Source organism: Monodelphis domestica, chromosome 7 (assembly GCF_027887165.1).
Source record: "Monodelphis domestica isolate mMonDom1 chromosome 7, mMonDom1.pri, whole genome shotgun sequence".
NCBI lineage: Eukaryota > Metazoa > Chordata > Mammalia > Didelphimorphia > Didelphidae > Monodelphis > Monodelphis domestica.
Window position 1 is genome coordinate 229,955,235 of NC_077233.1, and position 14,651 is coordinate 229,969,885.

At 34.1% G+C, this 14,651-nt stretch overlaps 1 protein-coding gene and 1 pseudogene across 7 annotated transcripts in view; one reads left to right on the forward strand and one right to left on the reverse strand.

Moving 5' to 3' along the window:
* Positions 1 to 14,651, reverse strand: part of LOC100026608 (phospholipid-transporting ATPase ABCA3-like) — a 268,136-nt gene that overhangs the window by 154,702 nt on the left and 98,783 nt on the right. The gene's annotated exons all lie outside the window — the stretch shown is intronic.
* On the forward strand, positions 4,838 to 5,914 carry LOC103093219 (protein farnesyltransferase/geranylgeranyltransferase type-1 subunit alpha-like; annotated as a pseudogene).

Here is a 14,651-nt window from a genome sequence, read left to right on the forward strand (position 1 = left end):
CTGAAATCATAAATACCGCTTTTTCAGATCATAATGTGATGAAAATTATAATTAATAAGGTTCATGGAAAAGCAAATTTAAAAAATTTAATTGGAAACTAAATAATTTAATTCTTCAAAACTGATGGGTCAAAAAACATCATAGAAACAATTATTGATTTCATTGAAGAGAATGACAATGAGGGGACAACATATGCAATATAAAATCTATGGGATATAGCCAAAGCAGTATTCAGGGAAAATATATATACCTGAATAACTATATCAACACAATAGAGAGAGAGGAGATCAATGAATTGGGCTTGCAACTTAAAAAATTAGAACTAGAACTAATTAAAAATCTCCAGATTAAAATAAATTAAAAATCATAAAAATTAAAAGAGAAATTTATAAAATTGAAATTGAAAGAACTATTGAACTTATAAATAAGAGTAGGAGCTGGTAGTTTGAAAAAACAAATAAAATAGATAAAATATTGGTAAATCTAATGAAAAATAGGAACAAAAGAATCAAATTCCAAAATGAAAAGGGAGATCTCACCTCTATTGAAAAGGAAATTAAGACAATTATTAAGAGCTCCTATGCCCATTTATATGGCAATAAATATGATAATTTAGGTGAAATGTACAATTTTACAAAAATATAAAATGCCTAGTTTGAAAATAGAATACTCAAGTAATTCTATCTCATAAAAAGAAATTGAACCAGCCATCAAGGAATTCCCCAAGAAAAAGTCCTCAGGGCATGATGGATTCACAAGTGAATGCTATCAAACATTTAAAGAACAACTAATACTAATACTACACAAAGTATTTGACAAAATAAGCAAAGAAGGAGTCTTACCAAATTCATTTTATGACACAAATATGTTGCTGATCCCCAAACCAGGAAAAGAAAACTGCAGACCAATCTTTTTAATGAACATAGATGAAAAAATCTTAAATAAAAGACTACCAAAGAGACTATAGCAAGTTACCATGAGGATTATTCACTATGATCAGGTGGGATTTATATCAGGAATGCAAGACCGGTTTAACATTAGGAAAACCATCCACATAATTGACCACTTCAACAATCATACTAAACTGAAATCACATCTCAATATCACAATCTCAATAGATGCAGAAAAAACTTGACAAAATACAATATCCATTCCTATGAAAAACTCTAGAAAATATAGAAATAGAAGGGCCTTTCTTCAAAATAATAAACAGCATTTATTCAAAACCATCAGCAAATGTTAACTGCATTGGATATAAGTTAGAGGCCTTTCCAATAAGATCAGGAGTGAAGCAAGGATGCCTATTATCACCACTATTATTTAATATTGTACTAGAAACACTAGCTGTAGTAATTAGAGAAGAAAAAGAAATTGCAGAGATTAAAGTATTCAGTGTGGAAACTAAATTATCACTCTTTGCAGATGATATGGTCTACTATAAGAATCCTAGAGAATTAACTAAAAAACTAGTGGAAATAATCAGTAACTTTAACAAAGCCACAGGGTACAAAATAAACCCCACATAAATCATCAGCATTTCTATTTACTTCCAATAAAAATCAGCAGCAAGAGCTAAAAAGAGAAACTCCATTGAAAATCACTCTAGGTAATATAAAATATTTGGGAATCTATCTGCCAAGACAAACTCAGAAATTATATGAACACAACTACATAACACTTTTAACAGAAATAAAACTAGATATTGGAAAAACATTAATTGTTCATGGGTAGGACAAGATAACATATACACAAACTAACTTACTTATCCAGTGTCATACCCATCAAACTAGCAAAAAAACTTTATAGAATTAGGAAAAATTATAGCAAAGTTCATTTGGAAGAACAAAAGATCAAGAATATAAAGGGAATTAATGAAAAATATAATGTGATTGATGGAGGCCTAGCAGTACCAGTTTTTAAACTGTCCTAGAAAGTAGTGATCATCAAAACAATATGGTACTAGCTAAGAGGTAGAAAGGTGGATCAATGGAATAGACTCGGGGTAAATGCAAGATAGTGTTTGATAAGCCCAAAGATCCCAGCTTTTGGAACAAGAACCCAGTATTTGACAAAAACTGCTGGGAAAATTGGAAAATGGTATGGGAGAGATTAGGTTTAGATCAATATCTCACACCCTATACCAAGATAAATTTATAGTGGGTAAGTGACTTAAATATAAATCAGGAAATTATAAGTGAATTAGGTGAACATAGGATTGTATACCTGTCAGATCTATGGGAAAGGAAAGAATTTAAGATCAAGCAAGAGAGAGAACATTTCAAAATGTAAAATGAATAATTTTGATTACATTAAATTTAAAAGTTTCTTTACAAACAAAACCAATGCAACCAAAATCAGAAGAGAAACAACAAACTGGGAAATATGTTTATAACAAAACCTCTTGCAAAGGTCTAATTTCTTATATTTAAAAGGAATTAAGTCAAATGTACAAGAAATCAACCCATTCCCCAATTGACAAATGGTCAAAGGACATGAATAGGCAGTTTTCAGATGAAGAAATAAAAACTCTTAATAATCACATGAAAAAATATTCTAAATCCCTCCTGATTAGAGAAATGCAAATCAAAACAACTCTGAGGTACTACCTCACACATAGCAGATTGGCCAATATGACAATAAAGGAAATGAATAAATGTTGAAGTGTATGTGGTAAAGTTGGGACACTAATACGTTGCTGGTGGAGTTGTGAATTATTCCAAACATCCTGGAAGGCAATTTGGAACTATGCCCAAAGGTATTTAAAGAGTGCATGCCCTTTAATCCAGCAATATCACTACTAGGGTTTGTACTCTACAGAGATAATAAGGAAAATTTTTTGTACAAAAATATTCCTAGCTGTGCTCTTTGTGGTGGCAAAAAAAAAAATGGAAAATAAAGAGTTGCCTCTTGATTTGGGAATGGTTGAACAAATTGTGGTATCTGATGGTGATGGAACACAAATGTATTGTAAGGAATGATGAACTGGAGGATTTCTATATGAACTGGAAGAACCTCTAGGAATTGATGCAGAGTGAAATGAGCAGAATCAAGAAAACATTATACACAGAAAGTAAAATATTATAGAATAATCCAATGTAATGGACTTTGATAATACAAGACAAACCCAAGGGATTTATGAGAAAGAATGCTATCCACCTCAAAAGAAAGAACTGTGGGAATAAAAACACAGAAGAAAAACAAATGACTTATCATTTGTTTATGTGGATATATATTTGGGGTTTGGGTTTTAAAAGATTATTGAAAAAATGAATAATATGGAAATAGGTATAAGTGATAACATTTGTATAACACAGTGGAAGTACTTATTGGATGTAGGCGGTGGGAGGGAAGAGGGGAGGGACAGAAAATTAAATATGTAAACATGGAAAAAGATTTAAAATAAAAGAATAAAAAATAAATCATTTGTGAACCTGACTATTACTCCTTGATATTCCAATTCTTTCTGGCTGCCTGTAATACTTTTTTTTTTTAATTAAAAATTCTGGATTTGACTAGGATGTCCCTGGGAGTTTTAATTTGGGGGTTACTTTCTTTGAGATGAGCAGTGGATTCTTTCTATTTCCATTTTGACTTCTATTTCTAAGAGATCTGGGAAGTTTTTTTTTTAACCCTTTCCTTCCGTCTCAGAATCAATACTGTGCATTGGTTCTAAGGCAGAAGAGCAATGAGGCCTTAAGTTCAGTGGACTGAGAGTCAAGCCTAGAGATGGGAGGTCCTAGGTTCAAATCTAGCCTCAGACACTTCCTAGCTGTATGACCCTGGGCAAGTCACTTAACCCCCATTGCTTAGCCCTTACCACTCTTCTGCCTTGGAGCCAATACACAGTATTGACTCCAAAATGGAAGGTAAGGGTTTAAAAAAAATTATGCCTTACTGTCATAATGTCTAGGATTATGGGGAGGTGGTGGTACCAATACACTCTGCCCTGATCAGATTACACATGATGAAACTAAAAGGAATTTTGGGTTCAATTTTTCATAATTTAATGAAGAGTTTTTATGAACTGGGAAATGTCCAGAGGAGGGCAAACAAGTTCATGAAAGATCTTGAATTCATGTCATAGCTATATAGGCTAAAGGAAATGGGGATGTTGGACTGGAGAAGAGAATTATAATTATCTTCAAGTATTTAAAATTGTAAGTTGGTAGGAGAGGAATGGACTTGTAAATGCCCCCAGAATGCACAGCCAGGCAGGTTACAAGAACATGATTCTTGTAACCTGGGGAAAATTGTCTAAATTGACTAATTAAATAAAATGTAAAAAAAAAAAAAGAAATTATCCAAGAAAACTACCCTGATATTCTTGAACAAGAGGGCAAAATAGTCATTGAAAGAAACCATAGATCACCCCAACATTAAATCTTCAAGAGACAACTCCCAGGAATGTTATATCCAAATTCAAGAGCTCCCAGGCCAAGGGGAAATATTGCAAACAGCCAGAAAGAGACAATTCAGATATCAGGGTACCCCAGTCAGGATTACATAGGATCTGGCAGCCTCCACACTAAAGAACCACAAGTCTTGGAATATGATATTCAGAAAGGTAAGAGAATTGGGTCCACAACCAAGAATCACCTACCCATTATAACTGACTATAGGCTGCCACTGTCTGAACTGATGTGAGATGGTGGTCGCCCTGGTGGTGGTGGAGGCCCACATGGTTGGGGGGTGCTTGGCAGCCTGGGAACTGGAGTAATTGAAGCCACTGAAGCCTCTTGAATTGGAGCCTGAAACAGTGCCGGTGGTGCCTGCTGCTGTAGTGTCTGCAGAGGCTGAGGAAGTGGAAGGCAACTCCTTCCTGGAGGACCATGTCCTGATGTGTCTTGACTTGCCCACCTATGTCTTGTACAGGGACAGATCAGAATGGGCTGATATGAAGTCAGTGCCCCAGAATGATGGGCCAAATCCAGTGGTTCAGATCATTTATAGTGAAAAATTTAGAGATGTTTATGATTATTTTCATATTGTTCTGCAATATGATGAAAGAATTGAATTAGCTTTTAAATTAACTAGAGATGCTATTGAGCTAAATGCAGCTAATTATACTGTGTGGCATTTTTGGAGAGTTCTCTTAAAGTCATTACAAAAGGATCTAAGTGAGGAAATGAACTATATTACTGAAAATAATTGAGGAACAGCTCCCAAACTACCAAGTCTGGCACCACAGGCAAGTGTTAGTGGAGCGACTGAAGGATCCTTCTCAGGAGCTTGATTTTATTGATGATATTCTTAACCAGGATGAAAGAACTACCATGTCTGGCAGCATCGACAGTGGGTCATTCAGAAGTTCAAGCTTTGGGATAATGAGATGCAATATGTAGACCAACTTCTCAAAAAGGATGTGAGAAATAACTCTGTGTGGAACCAAAGACACTTAGTAATTTCTAACACTTCAGGCTACAAAGGTCCTGCTATCCTGGAGAGATAAGTTCAATATACTCTAGAAATTATAAAAACTGCACCACATAATGAAAGTGCATGGAATTATTTTAAAAGGATTCTGCAAGATCATGATCTTTCCAAGTATCCCATCCTTTTAGAGCAGTTGTTAGATTTACAGCCAAGTCACAGTTCTCCCTATCTGATCATCTTTCTTGTGGATATATATGAAGATATGTTAGAAAACCAATGTGACAACAAGGAAGACATGCTTAATAAAGCATTAGAGTTATGTGAAATGCTAGCTAAAGAAAAAGACACTTCTATAAGAAAGGAATATTGGTGATATAGTGGAAGATCCCTTCAAAACAAACACAACACAGAAGGAGGTTTGCCAACAGATAAGCAACAATAATAGCATTCAGAAGACACTAATGGAATAGTTTTATTTTTAAAAGAAACTTGGAACAAGGAATTGTGATATGGCTAAAAACCAGAGATATCATTTCATTCTACCTGTTTGCGTGTGTGACAACAAGTGCATTGCACAGGTATTGCTGTCTAACAAGTACTAAGCAAAATAAGTACTCCTTGGGCACTGCTGCTATTCAGACTAACTCTAGAAGCATTAATTTGGCTGTCTTTTTAAAGTAAAAGAATTCCTTAAAATATCAATCCTCAGATGAATTGTTGGATAATAAATAATTTCATGTTTGTTTGCTTTTAAAGACCCTAAACAGTTTGTTTTCTTCACCTATTTCTTACCACTCAGCTCTTTCCTAAATAGTATATATGAATTCAGATTTGCAGCAGTAATGATTACAGATAACTTGTATATTGTGGAGGTAATACAGACTATAAGAAAAGAATACAATTGCTGCAATACATTAGACCTATATTATAGAAGCTGCACTGGTAATATCTTGCTATCGCTTTAACTAACTAAATGACAAAATGGTTTTGTAATAAAACTGTTTATACACCCTAAAAAACCCTATAAAATAACTGACTACATACTTTCAGGAGAAAGTACTGACATTTAGTAAAATAGAATATTTCTGAGCATTCCTAAAGAAAAGACCAGAACCAAATGGAAAATTTGGTGTCTAAATATAAAATTCAAGAGAACCATAAAAAAGGTAAACAAGAAAGGGGGGGGGGAAGTTTAAGGGCTTCAGTAAGGTTAAATTGATTATATTCCTTTATGGAAAAATGATATCTGTAACTCTTGAAAATTGTTTTCATTACCATAGTAGATAGAAGCAATATTCATAGGCAGAGGTTGTGGTATTAAGCTGTTTAAGATGATATGTTAAAAAATGGGGGGGAACAAAAAAGAGGATGGTACTAAGATAAACTTGAAGGAAGAGGTAAAATAGGATAACCACATAAGAGGTACATTGGGTGGGGTGGGGGGAAATAATCCTATATAAGGGGAAGAAGAGAGTGGTGACAGGTAATACTTAAACCTTACTTTCAGTGGAATCAGTTCTGAGAGGGAAGAACAGCTACATCTATTGGCATATAAAATTCTATCTTACCCCATATATAATTCTATCTTACCCTACAGAGAAGTTGAAAGGGAATAAGGAAGGGGTGATGGTGAGGGGCAGGGAAAGAAAGGTTGGGGGTAGTGATTAATAGACCTTAAAGAGAAATAGGAGAGTGTGAAGGAAAGTAAAATAAGGGTGGGGAAAAGGGGGACTGATTAAAAGATAAACACTGGTGTGGAAGGAAATAGTGAAAGAACGGGAAAAAGAGGAAATAAAAATGATGGGGAATAACAGGTGGAAATCATAACTCTAATGTGAATGGGATGAACTCACCCATAAAATGGCCAGATAGCATATGTTGTCTACAAAAAACACACATGAAGCAGGTAGGCACAAAGGTAAGAGGTTGGAGCAGAATTTATTGGGTATGAACTGAGAAAAGGAAGGCAGGAGTCACAATCATGATATCTGACAAAGCCAAAGTAAAAATAAATCTGATTAAAAGACATGAGGAAGGTAATTACATCCTGATAAAAGGTAGTATAGACAATGAAGAAATATTAGTACTCAACACGTATGTACCAAATGATATAGCATCCATATTTTTAAAGGAGAAACTATTGGAGCTTAAGAAGGAAATAGTAAAACTATACTAGTGGGAGACCTGAACCTTCCTCTATCAGATCTAGATAAATCAAATCAAATAAAAAAAGAAATAAGAAAAAAGAAATGTGAATGAAATCTTAGAAAAATTAGAGCTAATAGATGTATAGAGAAAAGTAAATTGGGATAGAAAGGAATATACCTTCTTTTCAGCAGCACATTGTACATTTACAATGATTGACAATGTACTAGAGCATAAAAACATTACAAACAAATATAGAAAAGCAAAAGTAGAATAGGATGCCTTAGGAGACAGTGATATTCACAAGCAAAAGTATTTTGTAGGGTAAACTTTAGAGAGGAATATTATTTAGGTATGTGATGAACTAGATAGTCTCTGAGATTTTGTAACTCCATTAGAAGGAACATAATGGGTAAAGATTTGAATATATATTAAGAGAAAATTATCTTTAGAACCTGCAAAGTAGAAAAGAGTCCTAGAATCATAAAGGAGTCTCAATATATTTCTCACTGCTTTGCAGAAATTCTTTTATCTATGATTAGATTTTTATCATAGATAGACCTTACTTGTGGTTGTTCTAAACTCAATTTTTTTCTCTTCATGGCTCAATATCCAATTCTACCCCATCCTCAACAAATGCATTTGTCTCCTACTTTAATGAGAGGATGGAGGCCATTATTAATAAACTCTTATAGCCCCTATTTTCTATACCTCAAAACCTTTTTGTATCTGCACATGTCCCATTCTTGCTTTAATTTTTCACCAGTTCTTTTTGCCTTTGATCCCATCTCTTATGTCCTTAAGGAGCTTGCCCAAGTGATTATTCCCTCTCTCTCATTCTTAATTTCTTCATTATGGATTCCTTCTCTACTGTCTTGAAACACATTCAATTCTACCCTTGTTTTAAATATATCTTTATTGACCTTGGATACTCCTTAAGTTCTCATCCTCTTTCTTCCCTGTCATAGGTAAACTCTTAGAAAAATAACCTGTATCCATTCTTTCAACTTCTTGCTTCTCTATCCATTGCAATCTGGTTTTTGATCTTATTATTTAATCTACTGAAAAATCTCTCAAAGTTCAATATTAACTTATTTTTGAAATCAGTTATTATTTTTCTTTCCTCATCCTCAGACTTTTTGTAGCTTTATGTTTACCCCACTCCTTTTTGGATATTTAATTTCATTATCTTCAGTGATACTGCTTTCTCATCATACCCTAACTCAATTGATTATATCTTATTGGTTCATATTCCATTTGTTCAGATTCCTTCTATCTATAACTGTGGATGTCTCCAAAGGTTTGACTTTAAGCTCTTTTCTCAACACTTGATCCCTACTACTAATTTTTAACCACTCTTCTGGGTTCAATGATCACTTGTGCCTCCCAAATCTATTCTGATGTAGTACTAGATCATCAGATAAAAAGAGATCAAGACCATACAAGGTCATGATAGTCCCTCCCATAAGTGCACATAGCCTGGCTCTTAACACAAAGTCCCTATCTTGGAATAAGGCTAGAAGAATGAAAAAGATAAAGAGCCATAGAGCTATTATGATGCCAAGAATGCTAAAGACACAAACCCCAAGAACTCCAAAGAAAATCAGCTATTTCTCAGTTGTGTCTGGTACCTTTATAAAAAATGTATTAGGACATTGAAACTCACCCCCATCAATAAAAGCAGAAAAGCAATAATATCTAGCAATCCTTTACTGATTATAGTGTGATAAAAATTATATCCACTCTAGGTTCACCAAAGGATTAAAAATTATTGGAGAGTGACCTAATCCTAAAGAATTAGTGCATCAAAAAGCAAATCAAAGAAATAATATACATTTAGTAAAGATAATTTCAATAATAAGACAATATATCAAAATTTTAGATGCAACCAAAGAGTCTAGCATGGAAAATTTCTCTCTAAATTTTTTCATTAATAAAAGAATGAATGGGCAGGCAACTAAAACAAATCTTAGACAAACATCAAATTCCTCTATCCATTTAAACACCAAAAGAGAAATCTTAAAAATAAAAGATTAATAAAATTGAAAGCAAAAAAAATCAAAGAGCAAATATACCTAGGACCTGTTTTTAATAGGAAAAGAACCAGAAACCATAGCCAATTTGATTTTTTAAAAGGAAGAGGAAAGCCAAATATCTAACAAAAATGAAAAAGGAGAATTTATAACAAATGAATGATACTATTAGAAACTATTTCCTCCCCTACATGTAAATATAACTGACAATTTTACTTTTTATTATTTTTTTCCATTTGAATTGATTTATTTAGTCAATTTAGAACATTATTCCTTGGTTACAATAATTACATTATTTTCCTCCCTTCCCTCCCACCACCCTTCTCACAGCTGACATGCAATTTTATTGGGTATTACTTGTGTCCTTGATCAGAACCTATTTCCATGTTGTTGATGTTTGCTCTAGGATGTTAATTTAGAGTCTACATCCCCAACAACTGACAATTTTAAATAAAATAGAATATTTAGAAAAATATAAAATCATATGAATAGAATAAGAAACAGAAAATGTGAAAAATGCTACGTCAGAAAAAGAATTTGGACAAGCTTTATGTCTATTTCCAAAGGTAGGGAGGAGACCCTGGGACCAGATGGGTTTATGAGCAAATTCTAACAAACTTTCAAAGAACAATTCATTTCATTATTGCTCAAATTGTTTGCAAAAAGATAAAAAGAGGAACTGGATCCTAAGCTTTGATGATACAAATATGATCTTGGTATCTAAACCACGGAGATTCAAAACAAAGAAAGGAAAAATAGAAACCAACATCCTTAATAAATATTGATATAAAATTTTAAATGAAATATTAGCAAAAAAAGGTTACCCAGCAACATATTAAAAATATTCTACATTACCAGGCTGATATAAGAAGAATGTAGGATGTTTCAATTTAGGCCAAATTCTGATCAAGCTAAGTAGAAAACTCCAGGACCGGAACTCAGGGTGTTTTCATGGACATGGTCCAAGGATCCAGCAGAAAGAAGTGGGACTGGTGACCATAGCAGAAGGAACATTGTTATTTTAGGAAAAGCCACAATCATACTTCACTTTATTCCTTCCACTCTGGCCTACTCCTCCACAGCCTTCTTGCCAACCAAATCACCTATATATGTGTGTGTGTGTGTGTGTGTGTATGTGTGTTAACTACCATTACCCTTGGAGTAGATAGTATTCTTACTGAAATCTTGCTCTCCTTGGCATCCCTCTGATGATAGAGCTTTACTGGCTGCCCTTTCCAGTCCTGGCTCCAACTTCATTCACACAACTGGCTGAAGTGGGGGATTAGAACAATTCTTGCTCCCCATTGCCACATACACATTCTTTCCCTACCTCCATCAGTCAGTAACCTCTCTTCCTTTGAGATTCATGCTATTCATATCTACTATCCAATCAAGATCCTGGTAGTAGTTGTCCACATATTCCCATATCACACATTTCTTTTTCTCCTTCCTGGTTGTCCTCCTCTACCTGACTACTCTTTCTCTGGCTCCTTTGCTGGGTCCTCCTATAGATTATGCCTGGTAAATGCAGGTACTCCTTGGGGTCCTCTTTGTTTTCCACACTACTTCAGTTGATATTGATGATTCTCAAATTCCCCTTTCTAGTCCCAAACTCTGCTGAACTAAAATCTCACATTTTCAATTCCCTTTCAGACACCTTGAACTGGAAATTCAATAGAAATCTTAAATTCAATTAAGTAAAAAAGAGAATTCCTTATCTTTCCCTTTAAACCCTTCCCTCCTGCCTTTCCTATTACTGTAGAGGGCAAAACTATCCTCCCCATCTCCCAAATTTGTGATTACTATTGTAATAACCTGGTAGTGGGCCTGGTAGTGGGTCTACCTGCCTCAACTCACCTCTCACTCCAATCCATAAAGTACAAGTGTGATTATATCACTTCTCCTGTTCAATAAAGTGGCTCCATGTCACCTCCAGGATAAAATTTAAAAAATGTTCTGTTTGGGATTCAAAGCCATTAATAACTCAGCCTCCTCACCAGTTTTCCAGTCTTCCTGTACCTTACTCCCAGACTCATATTCTTTGATCCAGTGACACTGGCCTCTTCGTTGTTCCATGAAGAAGACATTTCACTGACTCAGCTCCAGGAAACTTCTTTGGCTGTCCCTCATGCCTAAAATGCTCTCCTTCCTCTGCTATGTCACTGACCTCCATGGCTTTCTTTAAGTAACAACTAAAATCCCATCTTTTATATGCACTCTTTCCCAACTCCTCTAAATTCTGGTGTCTTCTTTCTGTTCCTTTATATATGTTCTTATATAAATACACATATGTATGTATATAGCTTGCATTGTATAGTTTGTACTTGTCTTTCTCATTAGATTGCCTCTTTTTGTACTTTGTTTCTCATTAGATTGCTTTTTCTTGTATCTCCAACACTTGATTCATAGTAGGTACCCAATTAATGTTTATTCTATCTCTCTATCTAATTAATCTACTCCCCTATGGCCCCAATCACCATCTCTATAACTTTTTGTACCAAAGTGCCTTCCATGGTCATCATCCCCCAATAGGTGTTTTTACACATTAGAATATAAGCTTCTTGTGGACATAGACTGCCTTTGTTTTGTATTTGTATCCCTAGTACTAAGCTTAGTGCTTGGCATTTAGTAAGCATTTAATGAATGCTTTTTTATTCATTCACTTTAATATTTCATTTTCTAGTTGCTTGTGTTGGGCTAGGGAGCATTGGTCAGAAGGTGAATCTGTCATGCATGAGAGCAAAGGATAAATTATCTATATTTATATTATCTATATATCTATCTATCTATATATTTATATTATCTATATATTATCTATACAATGTCTAGAAATATAAAGGAAGGTTCCTAGCATGCATGCTGCAATGCCTGTGGAGGATTTACAAGAAGACAAAGGAAAAACATCACACAGGATTGTTAAAATAAGTTAGTTGTTTTGGTCATATATAGATAGCTCTCTTATTCTTTAAGTTCCATGGGGTCAAGGTCTGGGTCTTCTCTATTGCTTGTAGTTTCCTAGTAGTTAGCAGAGTGTTGAAATTAAAAAAAAATCAGAAGATTCAGAGATGAAATTGAACTGAGTGATCTAGTCCCATTCCCTTATTTCACAAATAAGGAAACTAAGGTCTTGGGAGATTGACTTGGTTAAGGCTACACAGATATAATATTTTTATATTATTTTATAGATTATAAAGCACAATAACAACATTAATTAGGTAATCTGCATAATAAATTTAAATAGGATTTCTGACTCCAAATCTAGTGCCTTTCTAATCAAACTGTAGTAGTAGTAGTAGTCCTAGTAGTCGTAGTCATAGCAGTCATAGTTGTAGTAGTCATAGTCGTCGTCGTCGTTGTCATAGTAGTAGTAGTAGTAACTCACAATAAAAATCCACTTACAGGCCAACCCATCATCCACATTATGGGGGAAGGGGATGATAAAGGAAACAGAAAATAAGGGAATGTCAGTAATGGTGATGGCTCATTTAAGGAAGAGGAAATGGCAAGAAATGTTTATTAAGTGCCTGCTATGTGCAGGATACTGTGCTAAGAAGTTTACAAAAATCTCATTTGATCCTCACAACCACCCTGGGAAGTAGGTGTTATTATTCCTATTTTACATTTGAGGAATCTGAGGCATACAGAGGTTAAATGACTTCCTAGGGTCACACAGTAAATGTCTGAGGTCAGATATGAACTCAGGTCTTCTTGACCTGTGTGACTTTCTATGCACTATACCATCTCATTGCCTCTATGTAGGCTTAGTAAGAACTCTTCTGTATCCTGGGATTGCTAATGAAATGTTGGTTAATTGGACCCTGGACAATGTGATATTTAAACACCCTTATGAATCTAAAAACCAATAGGTTGAAGAAGGGGGAATAAACTTGCAAACAAGACCCATTTGACACTGCAGATATGGTCCTTTACAAAGACAACAGTAGAGTAATACTTTTATATTTTATATTTTTGTTTAAAAGAAGGAATGATACATTGGAATAAATCAGAGATATCAAAGCTCTGCTTCCAGAAATGCTTTTGTGCAGATATCATCGACCATTAGGGCAGGTCAACACAGAGTCCACATGAAATGAAATGAATATCTAAATGCTTTTATAATGGACCAGTTCTATTTCACAACAAATATGAAAACAGATCTTACCAGTCACAGGCACGAACTTCCGATTGCCTTTTTGTCAGTGCTATCCTCAGTTCTAAATTACATGATGTACTGCAGATCAATGGAGGGCAAATAAAATAAGTAACTTTATTTCTAAGTCCAGATTAGATAAATTAAAAGTGAAAACTGAGGAGTTATTTAAAATTGAATAAAGAAAAATTCCTCCAAGGAGGAAATAGATAGTAAGGCCAAATTAGTGGAGGATCTCAACCTTCCCCTTTCAGAACTAAATAAATCAAACCAAAAAAATAAATAAGTAAAGAAGTAAGGGATGTGAATGGGATGCTATTTATTGCTATTTATCTTGCTGATGGCTTTAGAGAGATGCCAGCTACCATTTTGAGGAAAGATTCATTTATTTTTAATGTTTTTATGTTTTATGAGGAATGGGTATTGAATTTTGTCAATATCATGTTCTGTATCTTTGAAATAATTATATGGTTTTTATTGGTTTTGTTATTGATAAGGTCACTTATGCTTATGGTTTTCCTCATATTGAACCATCCTGCATACCTGGTATAAAACCAACCTAATCATGGTCCTTGTTAGATATAATGCTACAATCTCCTTGCTAGTATTTTATATAATTTTCTTTGCATCAGTGTTAGAGAGATTAGTCTTCTTTCTCTGTTTTAGTTATCCTTTGTTTAGGTAAGATTTAACATATTTGTATCAGAAAAAGAATTTGGAAGGATTTTCTTTCCCTATTTTTTTCAAATATTTTAGGTAGTATTCTTTGTTCTTTGAATGTTTAGTAGCATTCACATGAATCCATTTAGCCGTGGGGCTAAATTCCTTAGGAAATTCTTTGATAGTCTGTTAAATTGTTTTTTTTTTCTGTGATGTGATTGTTTAGGAATTCTATTTCCTCTTTTGTTAATCTGAGTAGTGTATATTTTTGTAAATATTCATCTATTTCA